The 21,909-nt window shown below is 37.2% G+C and overlaps 1 protein-coding gene across 3 annotated transcripts in view; it reads left to right on the forward strand.

The window, feature by feature from the left end:
* The first annotated feature begins 614 nt into the window (after positions 1-614).
* Positions 615-21,909, forward strand: part of LOC110456323 (kinase suppressor of Ras 2-like) — a 48,640-nt gene continuing 27,345 nt past the window's right edge. The window contains exon 1 of one of the 3 annotated variants that reach the window (XM_021506999.1): positions 615-836. The gene's annotated coding sequence lies outside the window, so the exon portion shown is untranslated. Of the gene's footprint in view, positions 837-5,339; positions 5,470-21,909 lie in introns of those variants that run through there. The other 2 variants (XM_021506997.1, XM_021506998.1) reach the window with 2 other exon arrangements.

Raw genomic sequence — 21,909 nt, forward strand, 5'->3', positions numbered from 1 at the left:
AAAGATAATTCCATGCCATGAAAGTAAAAGTGAGTTAAAAGACCATATTATTAGCATAAATTTGGGAGCGAAAATGTTAAAGCATTGGTTCTATTCTAGTATATCTAAGCATTCGACGCATACAATCAAACGGAGGAAAGAAAATTCTATCCAGTTTAAGACGATTTCATTGCTGAAGGTCGAGATAAGACAATAACTGACAAGTTAAGGCCATTCCCTGTGATGTTGTGTAGAACTGCGATGTCGGCATTGTCATGTTGGCGACAGCTCTACCGGAACACACGTAAGTGTCTCTGTAACTCTGGAGCAGACGACATTTCAGGTTTCCACAAACAGCACCAAAATAATAACGGTTATCAGCACAACTTACCTACACAATGCTGGGGGACTATTCTACACATTGGACAAGGGAATTTGCAGAATATCGACCAAGACTTAGAAATATTACACCTTATACCCCGATAAGTGTGCTGCGGTTGAAATGATACAATCATTCCTGTACGGCGACAATTTCAGTACGGTGTGTGTTAAGTATTGACATTTTGACAACACGCTGTACCGGCCGACTTCGCGCGAAATATTAGATAAGCCGTACCGTATGACAAGACTCTCGATGGTGCTGCCAACGCCATCTCGTTAGAGGTTGCTGCTGCTGAACACTCTAGAAGCCTACACAGAACACGTCCATTACCCGTTTTCCTAGCCATCGTGGAGTTCCATCCAAAGTCATGTGAAATCTTTTGGTTATCTACTATAAGCCCAGTTAAAACGATCTCCATGACGACGGGCTGATATCCACGGAAGGATGATGTGAAGCTTACTGACCATACTAAAAGGTAGGTGGTGATTATTTAATTAAAAACGATTGTTTTAACAAGGAATCATATGTTCTTTGCAAAACTTATATTTAAATTCTGCCAAACTCACGCAATTGTATTTATTAGTAATTTAAAAACAATTTTCGGCAGATGGGCTATCTGTTAATTAGTTCGGGCCTATTGTATTCCGAATAATCCGAACACGGCTTACTTGATTTCGGATAATATAAGATCGGTTTATTGAATTCCGGTTTATTGCGTTTGTCATATGAAAGATATATCTTCATACGAACAAAAATGGATCCTGTGAGTGGACATACATTGGGAGTGGCAGATTGAAGTCGCGTCTCGAATGAAAAATGAACCTAATGCTAAATTAGATAGTATCAGCCCCTCCTCTCCCTTGATTATTATCATTATTTTTTTTTATTTTTTTGTTTATTTTTTTTTGTTATTGTTATTATTTCTCTATCGCTCATCCGTCCGTCTCCATCTTTACTGTTATCGTGCCCCTGACATGACGTCTGAACATTTTAAGATTTTTCATGGAACATCGTACAATCACGTATAAACGATATTGTGTATTTATCATGATCAATTTCTTGACATAATGTAATATCATTTTTTCTGCATTCTGCGTACTCCTGATATATTGTTCAAAAGTATTATATGTATTTTTTTTTAACTTTTAAACTGTATTCATGTTTTCAGTCTGCATGACAGCATATATAATGCATTTTAAAATCGTCAACTTTTAATATGAAATGCTTTCGGTGTAACCATTATACCGATGCTACATAATACTTACGTATCATACACAGACTACTTTTATAGAGGGATACACAGCTTAACTGTCCATACACAGACTACTGTTATAGAGGGATACACGGCTTAACTGTCCATACACAGACTACTGTTATAGAGGGATACACAGCGTAACNAAACTGTCCGTACACAGACTACTGTTATAGAGGGATACACGGCTTAACTGTCCATACACAGACTACTGTGATAAAGGGATACAAGGCTTAACTGTCCATACACAGACTACTGTTATAAAGGGATACACGGCTTAACTCTCCATACACAGACTACTGTTATAGAGGGATACAAAGCTTAACTGTCCATACACAGACTACTGTTATAGAGGGACACACGGCTTACCTGTCCATACACAGACTACTGTTATAAAGGGCTACACGGCTTAACTGTCCATACACAGACTACTGTGATAAAGGGATACAAGGCTTAACTGTCCATACACAGACTACTGTTATAGAGGGACACACGGCTTACCTGTCCATACACAGACTACTGTTATAGAGGGATCCACGGCTTACCTGTCCATACACAGACTACTGTTATAAAGGGATACACGGCTTAACTCTCCATACACAGACTACTGTTATAGAGGGATACACAGCGTAACTGTCCATACACAGACTACTGTTATAGAGGGATACACAGATTAACTGTCCATACACAGACTACTGTTTTAGAGGGATACACAACTTAACTGTCCATACACAGACTACTTTTATAGAGGGATACACAGCTTACCTGTCCATACACAGACTACTGTTTTAGAGGGATACACAACTTAACTGTCCATACACAGACTACTGTTATAGAGGGATACACGGCTTACCTGTCCATACACAGACTACTGTTATAAAGGGATACACGGCTTAACTGTCCATACACAGACTACTGTTATAGAGGGATACACAGCTTAACTGTCCATACACAGACTACTGTTATAGAGGGATACACAGCTTAACTGTCCATACACAGACTACTGTTATAGAGGGATACACAGCTTAACTGTCCATACACAGACTACTGTTATAGAGGGATACACAGCTTAACTGTCCATACACAGACTACTGTTATAGAGGGATACACAGCTTAACTGTCCATACACAGACTACTGTTATAGAGGGATACACAGCTTAACTGTCCATACACAGACTACTGTTATAGAGGGATACACAGCTTAACTGTCCATACACAGACTACTGTTATAGAGGGATACACAGCTTAACTGTCCATACACAGACTACTGTTATAGAGGGATACACAGCTTAACTGTCCATACACAGACTACTGTTATAGAGGGATACACAGCTTAACTGTCCATACACAGACTACTGTTATAGAGGGATACACAGCTTAACTGTCCATACACAGACTACTGTTATAGAGGGATACACAGCTTAACTGTCCATACACAGACTACTGTTATAGAGGGATACACAGCTTAACTGTCCATACACAGACTACTGTTATAGAGGGATACACAGCTTAACTGTCCATACACAGACTACTGTTATAGAGGGATACACAGCTTAACTGTCCATACACAGACTACTGTTATAGAGGGATACACAGCTTAACTGTCCATACACAGACTACTGTTATAGAGGGATACACAGCTTAACTGTCCATACACAGACTACTGTTATAGAGGGATACACAGCTTAACTGTCCATACACAGACTACTGTTATAGAGGGATACACAGCTTAACTGTCCATACACAGACTACTGTTATAGAGGGATACACATCTTAACTGTTTATACACAGACTACTGTTATAGAGGGATACACAGCTTAACTGTTCATACCCAGACTACTGTTATAGAGGGATCCACACCTTACCTGTCCATACACAGACTACTGTTATAGCGGGATACACAGCTTAACTGTCCATACAGAGACTACTGTTATAGCGGGATACACAGCTTAACTGTCCATACACAATACACAGACTACTGTTATAGAGGGATTCACAGCTTAACTATCCATGCACAGACTACTGTTATAGAGGGATACACCGCATAATTAACTGTCCATACACAGACTACTGTTATCGAGGGATCCACAGCTTAACTGTCCATACACAGACTCCTTTTATAGAGGGATACACAGCTTTACTGTCCATACACAGACTACTGTTATAGCGGGATACACAGCTTAACTGTCCATACACAGACTATTGTTATAGAGGGATACACGGCTTAACTGACCATACACAGACTACTGTTATAGAGGGATAAACAGCTTAACTGTCCATACACAGACTACTGCTATAGAGGGATACACAGCTAAACTGTCCATACACAGACTACTTTTATAGAGGGATACACAGTTTTACTGGCCATACACAGACTACTGTTATAGAGTGATACACGGCTTAACTGTCCATACACAGACTCCTGTTATAGAGGGATACACGGCTTAACTGTCCATACACAGACTCCTGTTATAGAGGGATACACAGCTTAACTATCCATGCACAGACTACTGTTATAGAGGGATACACGGCATAATTAACTGTCCATACACAGACTACTGTTGTAGAGGGATACACAGCTTAACTGTCCATGCACAGACTACTGTTATAGAGGGATACACGGCTTACCTGTCCATACCCAGACTACTGTTATAGAGGGATACACATCTTAACTGTTTATACACAGACTCCTGTTATAGAGGGATACACGGCTTAACTGTCCATACACAGACTACTGTTATAGAGGGATACACAGCTAAACTGTCCGTACACAGACTACTGTTATAGAGGGATACACAGCTTAACTGTCCATACCCAGACTACTGTTATAGAGGGATACACAGCGTAACTGTCCATACACAGACTACTGTTATAGAGGGATACACGGCTTAACTGTCCATACACAGATAGGTATTGTACGATACACGTCTTAACTAATCAACAGAAGTGTTTTCGAACTTTTCAAATATATATTTGTGTACTAAGTTCTTTATACTACCCATACACAATCGTTATCGGAGCTTAAACTCACGGATCTATTTCATACAGAACGAATCCGGCGATGGAAAACATGGTATGCTTGACTCGTTGAAAATGTTGTCCAGCTAAACACAAAATTATAAATGTAGTAAAGCTATAATACTACATTTTTAACGCAAATTGTTCGAAAGGATTTGTAAACATGGGTGTAAATAAATCACAGAAGATGCAATTGATCTGCCTGCGTAAGTTTTCAGTGTGAAATTGATTTGTAAGCTGACATGGATTTCTGGAGTTCTTCTTGATGACGTATTCAGCTTATCTCAGCGCCCGTTCCCGTTAGGTGAATACGACGACTTCGTTTATTTGTAATTCATGTCAGTATACCGAATAACAATTTATCCGTTTAAAATTCAGGATGAATATCACAAAAAAATGTTCCCCGTGGCCAACGTCCTTTCTTCCCTACTTAGTACGTATTTTGTACGACCTGTAGGTACACGTAGCATTGTCAGCTTTTTACATTAAATATTTTGAACTATTTTCTTGTTGTTTTACGTTTGTGTGTGTGAAAAGAGTCTGTAGTTTCTCAATTCCTCCGCCACCCCTCCCCCCTCCCNATTTTAAAGTTATGTAAAATGTTAACTTTTGAAATCAATGCGATCATATTTTAATATGAAGAATGTTGTTTTTTAAACACCTATCGAAATTATTTTAGTAACGTAAACCTAACGAAACTTTGGGGTGAAAAGACACAGCTGTTCGCGGGCCAGTAGCTGATGTAAAAGCTCTCTCGTATCAACGCCTTTGTAAATACGTACTTGTACATAGGTATGTATTGTTGTGATTTCTACCTGTGAGGCGACAACAACATAAGGTAGGACAGATATTGTTTGTTACGTGTATTGCTATTTTCAGGTACACGAACCCAACGAAAAAAATGTACTCGATAGCTTTTTCTGTACTGTACCTTAAATATATAATGATCGTTATTTGTAGTTTAGCTTTCGAGTTTTCAAAACATACGTCCCATCCCAAACAAAATACATTTACATATAAAAGTCTCCCTTTTGGATGTTGTTGATATTGCCGGCAAGTGGTGATATATAAGTTCGTAGTCGGACTTCTGCTTAAGAAAATAGGTTGAACTATCAAACAATCATTCTTGTTTTGAATGTCAGAAAGGGTCTTCAACCTTCTCAGGTCCCTGTATTTTATTTACCCTTACCTGTATATAATGACATACGTTATTAGATTCCCCAGTATAGTATACTGAACAACATATCTTTTCGAATTGAAACTGTTATCAATGCTACCATGATCGAAGATAGTCACTAAAAATAATCTTAAATTCAAAATTTACTTTGAAATCAAGCTGCATGTGTCAACAATATGTAAATTTCAAAGTAAAGTTGTGTGATGCGGTCTGCTGCTGACGTCATCTAATTTCAGTAGAAACTTGATGACGCAGCAGACCGTATCACACAACTAAGTTATAGGTAGCTATACGTCTTTCGAGGTTTGTCGATCGTCTGGTCAGGCGGTGTCATCACCATCTTTTTTTGCCTTGCATCTAAATTTAGCACACGTTTTTAACTGTAAACCCTGTGACGATGGTCCTGCATACAATTTTGCCCTTTCCGTCAGCGCACAGTTTGTTTTGCCTGCTTTTGCGTATCATCTCCTGTAGAATTTGCCGTGTGTTTTTTCATCTTCTGTGAATTACTGCAAACTTCACATTTGATGCCTTTGGGTCCATTCTTCCGGCCTTTCTTCTACTCATAAAACGCAAAATGCATTTGGAGAGTTTCACAGGAACGCTACAAAAATGCTGAACGTCTTTTAAGTATTGCATGACTTGATGACATTTTCTGTGAACTTTATGTCCAAGAATAGCAGGTAAGCGATAATTCCTCCCGCGAAGAGCTCTGACATAAACAAGATTATTGAACTTCAAGTACGCATTTTGGTGCCAGGGTTCTCTGTTGTTTCCAAAGCATTTAAGTTTTAAACATTTTATGACCTCAAATACAGTAACGATTCCTTACATGTATCTACTTCTATGTCGTCCGTCACCGGAATTGTAACAAGATTTCAAGATATCAGGAGTTTTATTCCTGCTCTTGGACACACGAGTGTTACAAGGTCTTCGGATATAAGCATCATGTGATAGGGCGAATGCAGATATTAAACATATTTTTCAATTAGTATGGTTTAATTTAAACATACTTTATTGTACAAAGATACAAAGGGATTGAACAACAAGTTACTTCAACTTTATATAGTCCTCTCGTCAATACAAAGTGAAAATAATGAGCGGTATGGTACACGGGTGTCATTAAACTTATCTTGAGTTACGGCATGAAAACGTTATTCATTGTGTATTCCGATGTGACGGATACATGTAGAATTTACCAGGAATATGGTACATCAATGCAAATGTGCAATAGGTCTGGTGCCCACACCAGATACGTATCTGTCAAAATGTCTAAGTCTGGTGTCAGGGCCAGAGGAAACTCGGGCGACATTCAGACACAAGGTAATTATTACTAATTATGTGGTATATATCACCAATACTAAAAAAACATAATAGGTTATCCGAATTATGATATCATGCAAATTTAATGGACGATAACTTGAAAAAAACACATGGATAGCATATCTTCTTAAATACCCAGTTTCTTGCGAGGATTAATAGAAATGCGAATTTTGCGGAGATAAAAGGGGGAGGTAACCCGCTTTGACAGGATACAGTGTTCGATGTTAAATGTTTCGAGCAAAGGTACACCTCATTGTTTTCCCTAAAGTTTTGAAGCTATTCAAGAGCAGTTCAAATAAGAAACAGTTGTGATTTTATCATAATCAGGAAATGAATGAGAAAAAAATGGCCCATGGAGAGGAGTTATAAATTAGCATGTTATGTTTGTTTTTCTGACATTTATAAGGTTAAATGCAATAAAAGTATCATTTTAGGCATACCAGTTCGAAATTCGAGCCTAGCCAGAGGGAGTTTTAACTGAGCTTGTGAATTAACAAGGTTCTCCATTAGTACTATACCCAGCGGCCGACTCCATGGATATAAAACGATCAATTAAAGGAATCGGCGAGAAGCAGAATATCGATCGTTAAATTTATTTCAAAACTCACATTTGACCAAAAGGTTGACCAGATTCTTGAAAGTAATTATGTCCATCATAAAATTAACTTTCTGAATACATGTCGTCACATTTCGAAGCTTGGGAATAGTTAACATGAAGATATCATCGTCTTTTTCAGAGGTTCATAAGTCTTCCTAAGGTTTCTATAATTGATTTCCCATAGAGATTCCAGAAGCCTGGGCAGCGTCTTATTTCCGCAATGAGACCCCCGGGGACATACCTCGGACTTCCTGGAAACTACTGTAGCATAGTCGTGTCAACGTCTGCGTATGAGAGGGTCGGGTCAGCTACAGTTAAGTGACATATAGGCCAATGACCTAATTTTACTCATGCCGACCAAAGGGATCCGTCTTGTTCGTTATATTTTCTAATCCAAACACTGTAATGATCTTTGACTATTTTCGCCGCTAGAGGTGCTCTCATCAGTTGCCAGGCATTTACTAAAACGTGTATTGCCTTTTGTTGAGGGGACTAATGATCTCGTAGTGTTGACACATGATGACGTACATGTAGCGCTATACCATCGCATTTTACTCTGACAAAATTACCTCTCCTTACAACACATTGACGTGCTTGCACCCGATGTAGTAAGTTCAAGTTCTGTATGTATCATTGTGTACGCCGTCGTTTATCCGGAGTTCGCTTATTCTGAACGGATTTTGCTGGTGACGTCTCTCCTGAGTGTCATATTGTTACACCAGGACTGTGACATTAAGAGGCAGGTAGATACCAAGACCCTGCCCGAGACCCGCTCCTTAATTAATCCGCTCCATAGAAGGGCTAGCTACTCCTCTGTATAACGGCGAACAATATATGAGTACAAATTTATTTGATCAGAATGAAAAATGACACTATTTGGATAATATACATGCATTTGCCGACTTTTCATAAAAAACTGTGTATGGAACCTTCCGGAATTTGTAACGGTAACAAACGTTTTAGCGAGAATCACGTGACTATCAAAATCAAATCCGAGACTGTGTTGATACGAAAAGAATATCCCCTACCCCCATTAGGCCTGTATCGATGTGTCTGGCTCTGTGGTTCAAAATATCTTATCTGTGTAACATGTTAAAGGACAGCTCTCTAGATAACGGTGATTGATTTCGAAAACCGTACAACCAGCAATCGACAGCACGCGGAGGTCAATTGCGAACACGAGGTCAGGAGTCACGTGATCGTATTAAGATGAATTGTTTTTCCATTATCTTCCCCGTTTATACGACCCAAATACATGACATGAAGCAATAATTCGCTTTATGGTGTTGTACTGGTCATTTCTTATGTTTTTTCCCCTTTTCTGTGTACGAAAGACACAATAATTGAGTTATTCAATCTTTGCTGTGTCAGATATCTGTTATCCAAACGGGAATACATAATTTTACAAGTTTAGAGATATACATTTGTACCTTTTTTAATGAAAGGTTTGACAGTTCTTTTTAAACCCTCAAAACTGGTAAATACCTCAATATAATGACACTCGGCATACACTTGGTTTTAAGGTTCACGATTGCAATTCACCAATACCTTCCGTGTTCCATGATTGTCCTCTAAGCCGTTCTCGATTGTGAAAAAGTTTCAACTGCCATCAAAAATAAAAAATAAAGTATGCACATGTGTGTAATTTGAATGAGTTAAATATGTTTTGTCATTTTAGACAACGTGGGTTTTTTCGGGTACTCCGGTTTCCTCTCACACGCGAATGCGCGCCAACATTCGGGCCAACAAGAGTGATTAATATAGGTTGAAATAACTTGTTTCCTAATTGTTTAAAATAAATGAAGTTTATAGATATTGCGAACCAATCGGTAACCATCGGCACTTTCCATAAACGACAAAACTATTTGAATCAATCAATTATACAAGTTTGCAGACAATCGGGAACCGTCGGCACTTTCCGTAAACGTTTTCTCGTTTACGGAAAGTGCCAATGGTTCCCGATTGTCTGCAAACTTGTACAACTGATTGTTTGATTAAACGTTCGAAATCAATATTTTGGCTTTTGCATTGCTGTTTGATTTTCCTTCAGAAAATGCATCGAATTCGCCCGACATTTTTGTTTCTTTAGTTCCTGGCGCTGATATTTTAAAAAGACTTTCACTTCTGATTTTGTCTTTGTATGTTGATGATGTGGTGCATTTCTTTCCATATTTAACAAACTTCCTTATATGGTTAAGAGGAGAATTCATATATTACTACCGATTGGTCACTCTGTAAGTCCAGTACGGACGTGACCCACAACTGTAGCAGCGTCAATGTCCTGATGACGTAGACGGGTAATCCCTACCAGCATGAATTAAGACCAGTGATGACGTATCCGTCTATATGACTTCCTGCCGACAGGATGAATTCTCATTTCTGTTAGGAGTGCGAGCGACACTTATTAACCCCTTGTTATTTAAACTGTAGGTATGTGTTTATTTAGCTGAAAGATCGCCGTCGACTCTATTGCCTTCTATTTCCTTCACTTAATAGGCAATGTAAATACAATACACTAGGAAATTACCAACAGGTCTTGACAGAACTTCGTGCTAATTTGATAACCTGCCATATAAATAATGTCAAAAAGTACAAATGAATTATATACATGTAAATACCTACAAGCGCATCGGGATTATTGTGTTCCAAATGCATACCAATGGCCTTTTTTTGCGAGAATTTTGTGTTACCTGCTCAACCGGTGTCACACTGCTGCTGGCGGGCGGTAAATGAAAACGCTTCCACCGGAAGTGTAAAACAGCGTTACGCGATCATGCTTTCGGCGTTGACCTTGTTTCTATATGAACTGATGTCTAACCGGGGATGTTTGTATTGCATCATATTAAGTGGTTAATTGGTTGTCGAATTACGGAATGATCAATGAACACTACTTTCTGGACCCGATTGTGGTGACAGTTTAAAAAAATACATCTGTTTTCTTTGAATAAAAAGAAATAATATGTTGTTTTGAAATGAACCATTATTGAAAACTTTTTCTTCAGGAAATTACATGTTTCGTTTGAATTGCCAAACGGCCCATCGGCTGCAAAAGTAAAAAAAGTCGTCATAAACAGCATGGTTAGCCTTTTTTGGCTTATGAAGCACATTGTAAAGATTATCAGGCAGATATCAGGGTTCAAATGTCATCTTTAAAATTGTTGATCATCAAATGTTTTGCCTAGAACTACAGCGATGTCATGGAAAGCAAAATAAAACTTGTAATATCAGATTTGGCGCGAAATTTAAGGATTTACAGAAACACCTCTTTATAATGCCCCTCATTACATTTGCCAAATTGTTTGATGCCAACATATTTTAAGGTCACGTTTTCACTTTTCCGTAAGCATTTATTTATACGTTTCCCCCAGTTTACCGTAAAACCTCTTTATAACGCTAAAAGTCCTCCTGACGAGTGCGGCATTATAACGAGGTTTACTGGTATCGATATAGTGTCAGGGTCGGCGTGTGCGTAAGCCCGCACTTGTCAAGGCATGAAATAAATTAAAAAACTAAACAAAAATAACAAACAAAAAAATCGGTCCCCGATGAGCGTCGAACCTTTTGCTCTTTTTGGGGAAAACCTAAACTGGACTTCGTCTTCATCAAAGACCACATGCTGGCTATGTAGGCCGAAAACAGGGGAATATCAACATTAACTTTTACATGTAATTGATGAAGTACGTGTGCTATATATTCCAGACACTTCCTGCCGTCGCGTGGAACCAGGAAACGCGACACACAGCAGGTATACAATTTCCATTATCCTCCGTCCAATATCCGGGATGTGTATCGTCCTTAAGGGAAATATCTTTATCACCTAGGTTACGTGGATGTCGACGTAATATTTTCAGGGTTCTTGGATAAAGGTGTCGTATCGGTAAGGTACATGAATTAAGATAAACGGCGCGTTCAATTACCAGAAAGTTCCAGTTGTGCCGATACTATCCGTCGTTAATGTTAAATTAAGAAAAATGCGGGAACGAATTCTGGAGCGCGCTGACAGACTAGTTCCAACCTAACACAACTGGAGCGTTCCGCACTATGGGCGTCCATAGCGTACACTTAACGCGGATGAAGGTATATTATCTGAAGGTACTTTGATAAATAATCATTGCATCCCAAGGACACGCGAAGGTACAATTATTATACCAACAGACTACTGACTACTAAACGTTCAAACTGATACGCATATTGTATCCCTTAGTTTTCATGGATAGAATATCTTAATATGAAATGTCAGTTGACTGACGAGAGCAAAGTTTTGCTTGTAATACTTGATAAAATTTAATGGGTTAATATACCTCGGAATATTGTTTTAGTGTATTTCTTATGTGATCTCTTAACATGCGTGCACAACTAAGGCAATTTGAATTTAATTTAACCCCAATTTATAAACGTGTGCTGTTTAGAACACAGAAACACCAGGTTTTTTTTTAGCCAACAGATATGATCTTTTTATGCGTACAGATATGATCTTTTATGCCAACAGATAAGATCTTTTTATGCCAACAGAGGAACGTGGCTAAATGTCAGGGCCATACCGTAATTAATCGCGCGCACGATGTAAGCGTCCTGTGTTTACAGTGGATTCAGCGGTATTACATAGATATTAACTCTCGCCCCCTCCCTCCCTCGATCCGCCCCCAATCCGCCTTCTTACTTGTCATCAAAGTATCAAGAGTAAATACCATCCCCGTAGGGTAAAGAATATATAACATGTATTCCGTACACTAAATGGTTTACCTTAAAACAAATACAGCCCGATCAATAAGATGGTCACCAGAGCCACACGCTAGGCACACGACGTATACGCGCTGTTTCAACGCTCTTCATTTTGTTTGTTTGTTTGTTTGTTCGTTTGTGTTTTACGTCCTATTAACAACTATGGTCATTAAGGACGTGCCAGGTTTTGGTGGAGGACGAAAGCCAGAGTTCCCGGAGAAAAAACACCGACCTACGGCCAGAACCTGGCGACTGCCCCACGTAAGTCTCGAACCCGCGACCCAGTGTTGTAGGGCTAGTGGTAGCAGAACGTCAAGCACCTTAACAACTTGGCCATCGAGAGGGAACCGGTCCTATTTTTGTCAGAAAATTATAGGGGCGATGCAAATTAATCCGAGTTTCGTCTGAACCCAGAGGGTCACAAAGATACATCGGGCATAATTGTCGTTGTTTTTTTTTTTAGAAAAGATAAGAGGGTTCTATAAGGGTTCCGCTCACGACGCATAGAAGGTATGTGTGAGGACCTCCTTAATTTCGAGGATGCTCGAAAGTTGACCTCAGTTTTCTTTTTATTCTTACAGCAATGCTTGACCTTCTTTTGGTATTAGGTGAACAAAATGTTCAGTTCCAAAAGAAAACTCTTTATGCGTGTCAAGTATTTTGTATTCTGGACAGAACGTGTCTTTCAGCTGAAAAATTAGATAACACCATATTGAGGGGTTATTATGTAATGGGCTGTCGTACTTCCGGAGTTGTTTATCTGCTTACCTCGATCGTTACCGCAGTGATGCTCGGAATTAGTTGTTTTTTTTCATTATTTTTTTACCAAATGTTTTCGCCCGGTCAAAATAATCACCTTTTCCCCCCTCCGATTTGTGTAGGCTTTATTGTCGTGTTGTGTTATATGATCCTTCATAATATAAAGGAATTGGTAGATTATTCCCCTCCGAGGAATCATATATTGGGATAAGACTCAAAGCACGTCCGAATGTTTTACTTAAGACTCACGAGGGAGGCATTCTCTTTCTATCTAACATTACATATAGATTGTGTACGTTGTATATATTGTAAATGGGTCTATTTCTCTATTACAATTTCCCATTATCAAATCACATAGTTCACCCTAATGCTACAACAGGTGGTCGTTACCTTACAGTTTTTCCCGGCTTTTCTCTGTGAAAACAGGAAAAGAAAGTCATCTACAGACAACGGCAATGTAATTTAGGATATGCAGACTTTTATTATGATTTATTAATTTGTACTTATATACTTTTTTAAACTTCCGATACATATACATCGATGGCGCCGTTGGTTATCTCGGAGGAGTTTAAATATACAATATATATACAATGGTTTAAAGGGAAAGTTTCTCTATGTAAGAGGATAAAGTCTGCTTCACAGGTTGAATAATTCTCGGCATAACCGGTTTAACCCCAAGTTTAGAGCCCATGGAACGGAGGATTTGTACTCATACCGTCATCAAACACTACAAAAACAAAAACTAACACCTATATTATAATGACAATGACAATTGTTTTATTCTCATAAACAATACAGTGTAGAGAATACATATATACACATGGGTGGCAATAATACATGGTGGAACAAGATGGACATTAGTATTGTTAATTAATTATGTCATTAATATGGGTAATTCATTTAGCCAATGATGTCAATTCATGTTGTGTTACATAATTGAATAATGTATGATATTTAAATGTGTTTGGTCTTTCATAATACTATCTGTACATATGTTTTCGCCTACTATTGAAAATTGGTTGATGTGTACATGTAAACAGATAATGAAATTCGTCGCCAATTTCTCTTAAATAACATAAACTACCCAATCTATTTTCACGTGGTATATTGAACCACCTACCACTTTCAATTGGTAACTTAGTATAACATGTTCTAAACTTACAATACGATTTGGTTAGTTTCGGAGGGAGTTCTAGTAAGTACTTTTCTAAACAAAGTTCGTACTTATATATTCTATAATTGGTTCCTTTCGGAGTTTTCCTTTCTCCAGTTTGATTTAAATTTTCCTTTTAGTTTATAAAATATGGTACTTTTTAGCCAATGCATACTTCGAAACTCTTGACTATCAAATATATGTATCAGACTGCATTCTTCAAAAATACTTTTCACATATTTCAGCCATGATGATTCATAATTTGATAAAATTGCTAACAGTTTATTACTTAATTTATTCTGGTTGTTTTTTGTCAATTCAGCCCAAAATCCGACCATTCTTACTTTGACATTAATATCTAGCGGAAACCTTCCAAGTTCTCCGTATATCATAAAGTTCGGTGTAGACGTTTTAACATTAAGTATGTGTTTGCAAAATTTTAAATGTAAACGTTCGATAAGTTTATAGTTACAGAAACCCCAAACTTCACATCCATATAAAACAATAGGTTTGATGGCTTTGTCAAATATATCAAGTTGACAATCTATTGACAAATTATGATCCCTACATTTGGAAATAGCACCATACTTTGCTTTTAAACCTTTACCATACAGTTGCTTGATATTAAACTGTGTAAAACCGGTTTTAGTAAAATAACCCCCAAGATATTTAAAATCCTTAGCTATTCCTATAACAGTACCGTTGTATGTAAAATTAAGGCCATCAGGAATTCTTTTTCTACCAAATACCATGATTTTAGTTTTGCTGATATTGACTTTAAGATGTCATAGGTTGAATTTGCAAATCCTCTGCCGTGTCTGATAGTAGTATAGTGTCATCAGCGTATAGCATAACATAAAGAAAGAGTCTAGATATTGATGATATCATGTTTATAACCTTTTTGCACTTGATTCAATTTCACACATCAATAGTTCGGTTTGTCCAATTCACGTGGGTGTATTTAGTTAACATTTGACTGATAGATCTATATTATCTGATACTTTATATATATATCACCCACATGTCGGTTCGCCAACAATCATACAAAGATGAACAAGATGATGCGTCTATATGAATGCCAAAAAAGGCGTGTTTTCTGTCCCCCATCCCTCCTGTGCCTCATTTGATATTACCTACTCTGTCCCCCATTCCCTCTGCCTCTCTCTCTCCACCAAAACGATCGCCAGTTAAGAGGAAAAACTGTTAATACCACGAATTAATCACAGGGACCTGGGAATTCGTTGCAGTTCTGTCCTGGTGTGTCAAGGTTAATATAAGGCGTATTAGGGGTTTAGATCAATTTTCGGTAAAGTCCCCCCCCCCCCCCCCCATATTGATAACTAGGCCGAGTTATAATCAAACCAAGTGTCGCTCTAAAATAACCAAGTCCAGTATCTCAGTCCGTACATTTATCTCCTGAACGTCATATACAGTGAATCTATAGATCAAAATTAGATCATTTTCAAAGTGGCGATCAAGATGCGTCATAAAATCAAATCTACATTTTTAAATAGTGTTAGTAAATGTGTCAAACTATCATTGTATTATAAAAACGTATCATTGATACTGGGTTTTATTAATCGTACCAATGTATATGATAAAAAAGTATTTAATACTTTCAAAGGGTCGATGTTACCAAATTCAATGTGTGGCATTGACATAATTCTTTGAGTAACATGTAACTGTTATACTGGACTGTAGATATGACCTTGAGATAGTAGATAACTGTTATTCTGGACTGTATATATGACCTTGATATAGTAGATAACTGTTATACTGGACTGTAGATATGACCTTTACATAGTAGATAACTGTTAAACTGGACTGTAGATATGACCTTGAGATAATAGATAACTGTTATACTGGACTGTACATATGGCCTTGATATAGTAGATAACTGTAATACTAGACTGTATATATGACCTTGATATAGTAGATAACTGTTATACTGGACTGTAGATATGACCTTGATATATTAGATAACTGTTATACTGGACTGTAGATATGACCTTGATATATTAGATAACTGTTATACTGGACTGTAGATATGACCTTTACATAGTAGATAACTGTTAAACTGGACTGTAGATATGACCTTGAGATAATAGATAACTGTTATACCGGACTGTACATATGGCCTTGATATAGTAGATAACTGTAATACTAGACTGTATATATGACCTTGATATAGTAGATAACAGTTATACTGGACTGTAGATATGACCTTGAGATAATAGATAACTGTTATACAGGACTGTATATATGACCTTGAGAAAGTAGATAACTGTTATACAGGACTGTATATATGACCTTGAGATAGTAGATAACTGTTATACTGGACTGTACATATGACCTTGAGATAGTAGATAACAGTTATACAGGACTGTACATATGACCTTGAGATAGTAGATAACTGTTCAACTGGACTGTAGATATGACCTTGAGATAATAGATAACTGTTATACAGGACTGTATATATGACCTTGGGATAGTAGATAACTGTTATACAGGACTGTAGATATGACCTTGAGATAATAGATAACTGTTATACCGGACTGTACATATGGCCTTGATATAGTAGATAACTGTTATACTGGACTGTATATATGACCTCGAGATAGTAGATAACTGTTATACAGGACTGTACATATGACCTTGAGATAGTAGATAACTGTTATACTGGACTGTACATATGACCTTGATATAGTAGATAACTGTTATACAGGACTGTATATATGACCTTGAGAAAGTAGATAACTGTTATACAGGACTGTATATATGACCTTGAGATAGTAGATAGCTGTTATACTGGACTGTACATATGACCTTGATATAGTAGATAACTGTTATACAGGACTGTACATATGACCTTGAGATAGTAGATAACTGTTATACTGGACGGTAGATATGACCTTGAGATAGTAGATAACTGTTATACAGGACTGTTTATATGACCTTGAGATAGTAGATAACTGTTATACTGGACGGTAGATATGACCTTGAGATAGTAGATAACTGTTATACTGGACGGTAGATATGACCTTGAGATAGTAGATAACTGTTATACTGGACTGTAGATATGACCTTGAGATAGTAGATAACTGTCATACAGGACTGTATATATGACCTTGAGATAGTAGATAACTGTTAAACAGGACTGTATATATGACCTTGAGATAGTAGATAACTGTTATACAGGACTGTATATATGACCTTGAGATAGTAGATAACTGTTAAACTGGACTGTACATATGACCTTGAGATAGTAGATAACATTTATACTGGACTGTACATATGACCTTGATATAGTAGATAACTGTTATACTGGACTGTACATATGACCTTGAGATAGTAGATAACTTTGATACAGGACTGTATATATGACCTTGATATAGTAGATAACTGTTATACAGGACTGTACATATGACCTTGAGATAGTAGATAACTTTGATACAGGACTGTATATATGACCTTGATATAGTAGATAACTGTTATACAGGACTGTAGATATGACCTTGAGATAGTAGATAACTGTTATACAGGAATGTACATATGACCTTGAGATAATAGATAACATTTATAAAGGACTGTAGATATGACCTTGAGATAGTAGATAACTGTTATACAGGACCGTATATATATGACCTTGAGACAGTATATCAGTGTTAATCAAGGCGGTAAATTTGACCTTGAGATAGTAGATAACTGTTATATAGTACATGACTGATTGTTGATGTGACCTTTCTGCACTTGAATATTAGATACCTTTTAAAATGTTTTGAAAATCTTGTAACGCCGAACCTCTAACGAGTTATTCTTAACTGCCTTGTCGATTATTATAAAAGGCTTGTATCCATCAGTGTTGAATTGATCCTACGGGAGAGTTCAACGCGCTGTCTATACAGGAAATGACAAACAACCTCACGAGTAGTGAAGTCTACGGGGAAATAGGACATCTATAGAGATGTAATTGGCATTTACAAACATGTACATGTTTAGACAATAATCAGTATCTACAATGTATAAGGTACATACAGGTGTAGATAGACAATTAGGTATCTACACTTTATTGATTTCTGTCAAAATACGTCGAGTTAAGATTTACTGAACAATCGGCATCGTTTATAGGGTTAGGGAAATCATAATATCATACTTACAGATATACGTCATAATTGCCGAGGGGACGGGTTGTGGGGTAGGCGTATCATCGGGAGTTCCAATATCTCAACTACGTTAATAATTTACAGCAAACACGTCCATTTTTGTCGATGTTTTGGGAAACTCGACATGTAACTTTTTTCAAGAGAAAGAAAAATACCTGTTTTCAGTTTCAATCAACATGTTATAAACATGTACATCTGATCACAAGCACAATATCAAATACTTCGTGATAGGTATGATCCATACCTATGTTCGATTTATCGACACTACAAAATGGTCACAATGTTCTTTAGTCTATATATTTACCCTCATCCATTTTAAACGATATTCGTGACATTGTCCTAAACAATATTGATTTATTTCCTACTGATTGACCATAGGCTTATTCATTCACTTATTAATTCAGTCATTCACACATTCAATTTGCTCAGATGTGAAAGTGGGAATTTGAAACTGTATGCAACTTCGAATTTAAAATGCGATATTTGCATAATTAATTATAAGCAAATTTTACCCCGTTTTTGTTTTTACCAAAACGACCGGGGTTCGATTCTGCGATTGGATGTGAAACGCTATAGGGTTACCTGCCGCAGGACCACGCAGGTTTCCCCGAGGTACTCCAGATTCTTCCCCTGCGCGCTACCCCCGGGCATGAAGGAGTGGTTAAGGTAATAGGATTGTGTCGCCATTTCTCAGTAGAATTTATTCAAATTTTGTAGTAATATTGCTTTGAAGTAAAGAAAATTTTCTGCTACAAAAAAAATTATAGGTTGACAGAATTTTAAGGATTTTAAATGGAAATTTATGTAAAAAGGAGTGAATGCTGGAAAAAAAATGAAACACACATTTTTTTTGCAAAATAATGTCAATAAAAATGATGCTAGTATAGATAAGTATTGCATTAATGTATATCAATTTCATAAATGCCGAAATTGTGTAAAATTCATTATCTATAAACGATTAAAAATTGACATTTTATAATAAAACCATAAACGCATAGTAAGTGCATACAAGAGTTATCGTTCTTGAAAAACTTCACAGTAGTGAAATAGGTAGCCGGTTTCCTGAAGTACAGAAAAATGGATACATGTGACTCATTGATTAAAAAACAACTGAATTAATGTCTGGATTGCTTTGAAATACTTTAATGTTGAAAGAACATACTGTTCTGTCAATAATAAGCATACAATATTCATCAGTTTAATATTAAACATTAGAATATGCGGAAATTGTGATACTGTCTCCCTTTTTTGGATTTTCAACTAGGGATGTACTTCCTGTTTCCGTTTATATGAACTTGATGTAAATTGCAATAACTTGTTTCATTATTGCTGTAAAATAAATAAAATTTATTTCTATTGGTAATTTTAATCTTAATTAACATTCGAATCAACATCCATGAAGTATGTTTTGGTGATATTGAATTTGAATACAACTACTCATTTCGTCTATAGACGATTTATTCCAGTTATCATGTTGCTGTTGACCATTGCAACATCCCAAGCTTTCTTTTTCGGCGAAGTGGTGTTGTGGGATATTATTATTCAAAACAACGGACATTTGAACCACCATGTTTTAAATAGATTGCTACACGTGTGCAGAGTATGTATGTAAGAGTACGTTTTGTATTTCGTGTCCACCAAGGATACGAGTTAATCAACTTATCGCCCAGTGACGATTCACGGTAGATGTTCACATATTGTACAAAGGTAAATTCTACTCGGACACCCGAGTTTTGTGACGGTACATAAGTCTGGTCCGCTGACTTGCAAGGTCCTCTTTTTTGTAAACCGTAGTGCATTCCGGGACACAGGGACACGATAATTTGTTACAACTATATGTTAGGACCTTAACTAAGGTGTTCAGAGTAACTTTACACGTTAAGGGGTTTAGATAATTTTTCGTTAAAAATGCCACTCCAAATAATGATATATGACCCATACACCTAAAACGTGTAAAATTACTCTGAACACCATAGCTAATGTCCAAATATAGCTGTAACAAATTATCATGTCCCTGTGTCCACTGCATGTTTCGGCACGAGGCTTACGTCAACCTCATTAATATACAAAAATATAGCACGATGACTGTGAAAAACTTTGAAACTCTGAAATGGCGTGTGTTTTTGGAGGAATATATATGATCATAGGGTGGTGTCATTTTTACCAGAAAATGATCTAAACCATTAAAACATGTAAATTTACTCTGAACACCTTAGTTTAAGTCCAAATATAGCTCAAACAAATTAGCATGTCCCTGTGTGATCAACTAGTGTAACGAACATGGTTACGTCAGAGACCTATTTATTATTGCCATATGCACTTTGTCAGAGATTAAATACTTTTCATTGTGGTAGTATGTATTAAGATGAGATATGGGATGATTGGTCAAACACGTGTTGTGATTGATTAACGTCCTCGCTAACTCCGGGTCATATAAAGACCACTACGGCGTTTTGTAATAGAAAATTGCAAAACGCCGTGTGAGATCATACATGTAGCGATTTGCATCGAGTTAAAAAAATCGAAGAATTCAAATTATTTAAAGTGTACAATCGAGTAATGAACAAACGCATTTGAGGGGAGTTAATGTTCCCCGCTCCAGCATGTAGTAATTAAAACTGAAATCTGCTAGGGAGGTCGTAATCATCAAGAAATCAGGACATGATAATCACGTCATCATAATATACAGGACTTCCAGACTTGCTTGTCTTTAACGTTAATCCGGATACTGGCGTCATTTATATATATAAAACCGTACATCCAATGGTAGAGACCAAACATTTATAGATGTCCAAAAATTGACATTGGTATGTACATTGTACCAAAAAGGCGGAATTGGTACTCTATTGTCGGAAGTAGTACTAACTGTATTAAGCTGTTTCTCCAATTTCGGTAGAAAACTCCAATTTCGGCAGAGGTACTACAATTTCGACAGTGGTACTCCAATTTCGGCAGTGGTACTCTAATTTCGGCAGTGGTACTCTAATTTCGGCAATGGTACTCCAATTTCGGCAGTGGTACTCCTAAGTCGGAAGTGGTTTCCAATGTCGGCAATACTACTCTAAAGTGTGCAGTGGTACTCCTAAGTCGGCAATGGTACTCTTAAATTCGGCAGTAATACTCAAATATCGGAAATGATACCCCAAAGTCGCCAGTGGTACTCCAAAGTCGGAAGTGGTACTCAAATGCCGGCTTTGGTACTCTAATATCGGTTTTGGTACTCGAATATCGACAATGGTACCCCAAAGTCTCGAATGGTATCCCGAAGTCGGCAATGGTTATCCATAATCGGCAGTTTTACTGTACTTCAAAGTCCACCGACTCATTTCAATCTGTCAAACGTTCTAGGCCTCGCGTAAATAGGGCAATTTAAAAAGTAAGAA

Source organism: Mizuhopecten yessoensis, unplaced genomic scaffold (assembly GCF_002113885.1).
Source record: "Mizuhopecten yessoensis strain PY_sf001 unplaced genomic scaffold, ASM211388v2 scaffold8657, whole genome shotgun sequence".
NCBI classification, from domain to species: domain Eukaryota; kingdom Metazoa; phylum Mollusca; class Bivalvia; order Pectinida; family Pectinidae; genus Mizuhopecten; species Mizuhopecten yessoensis.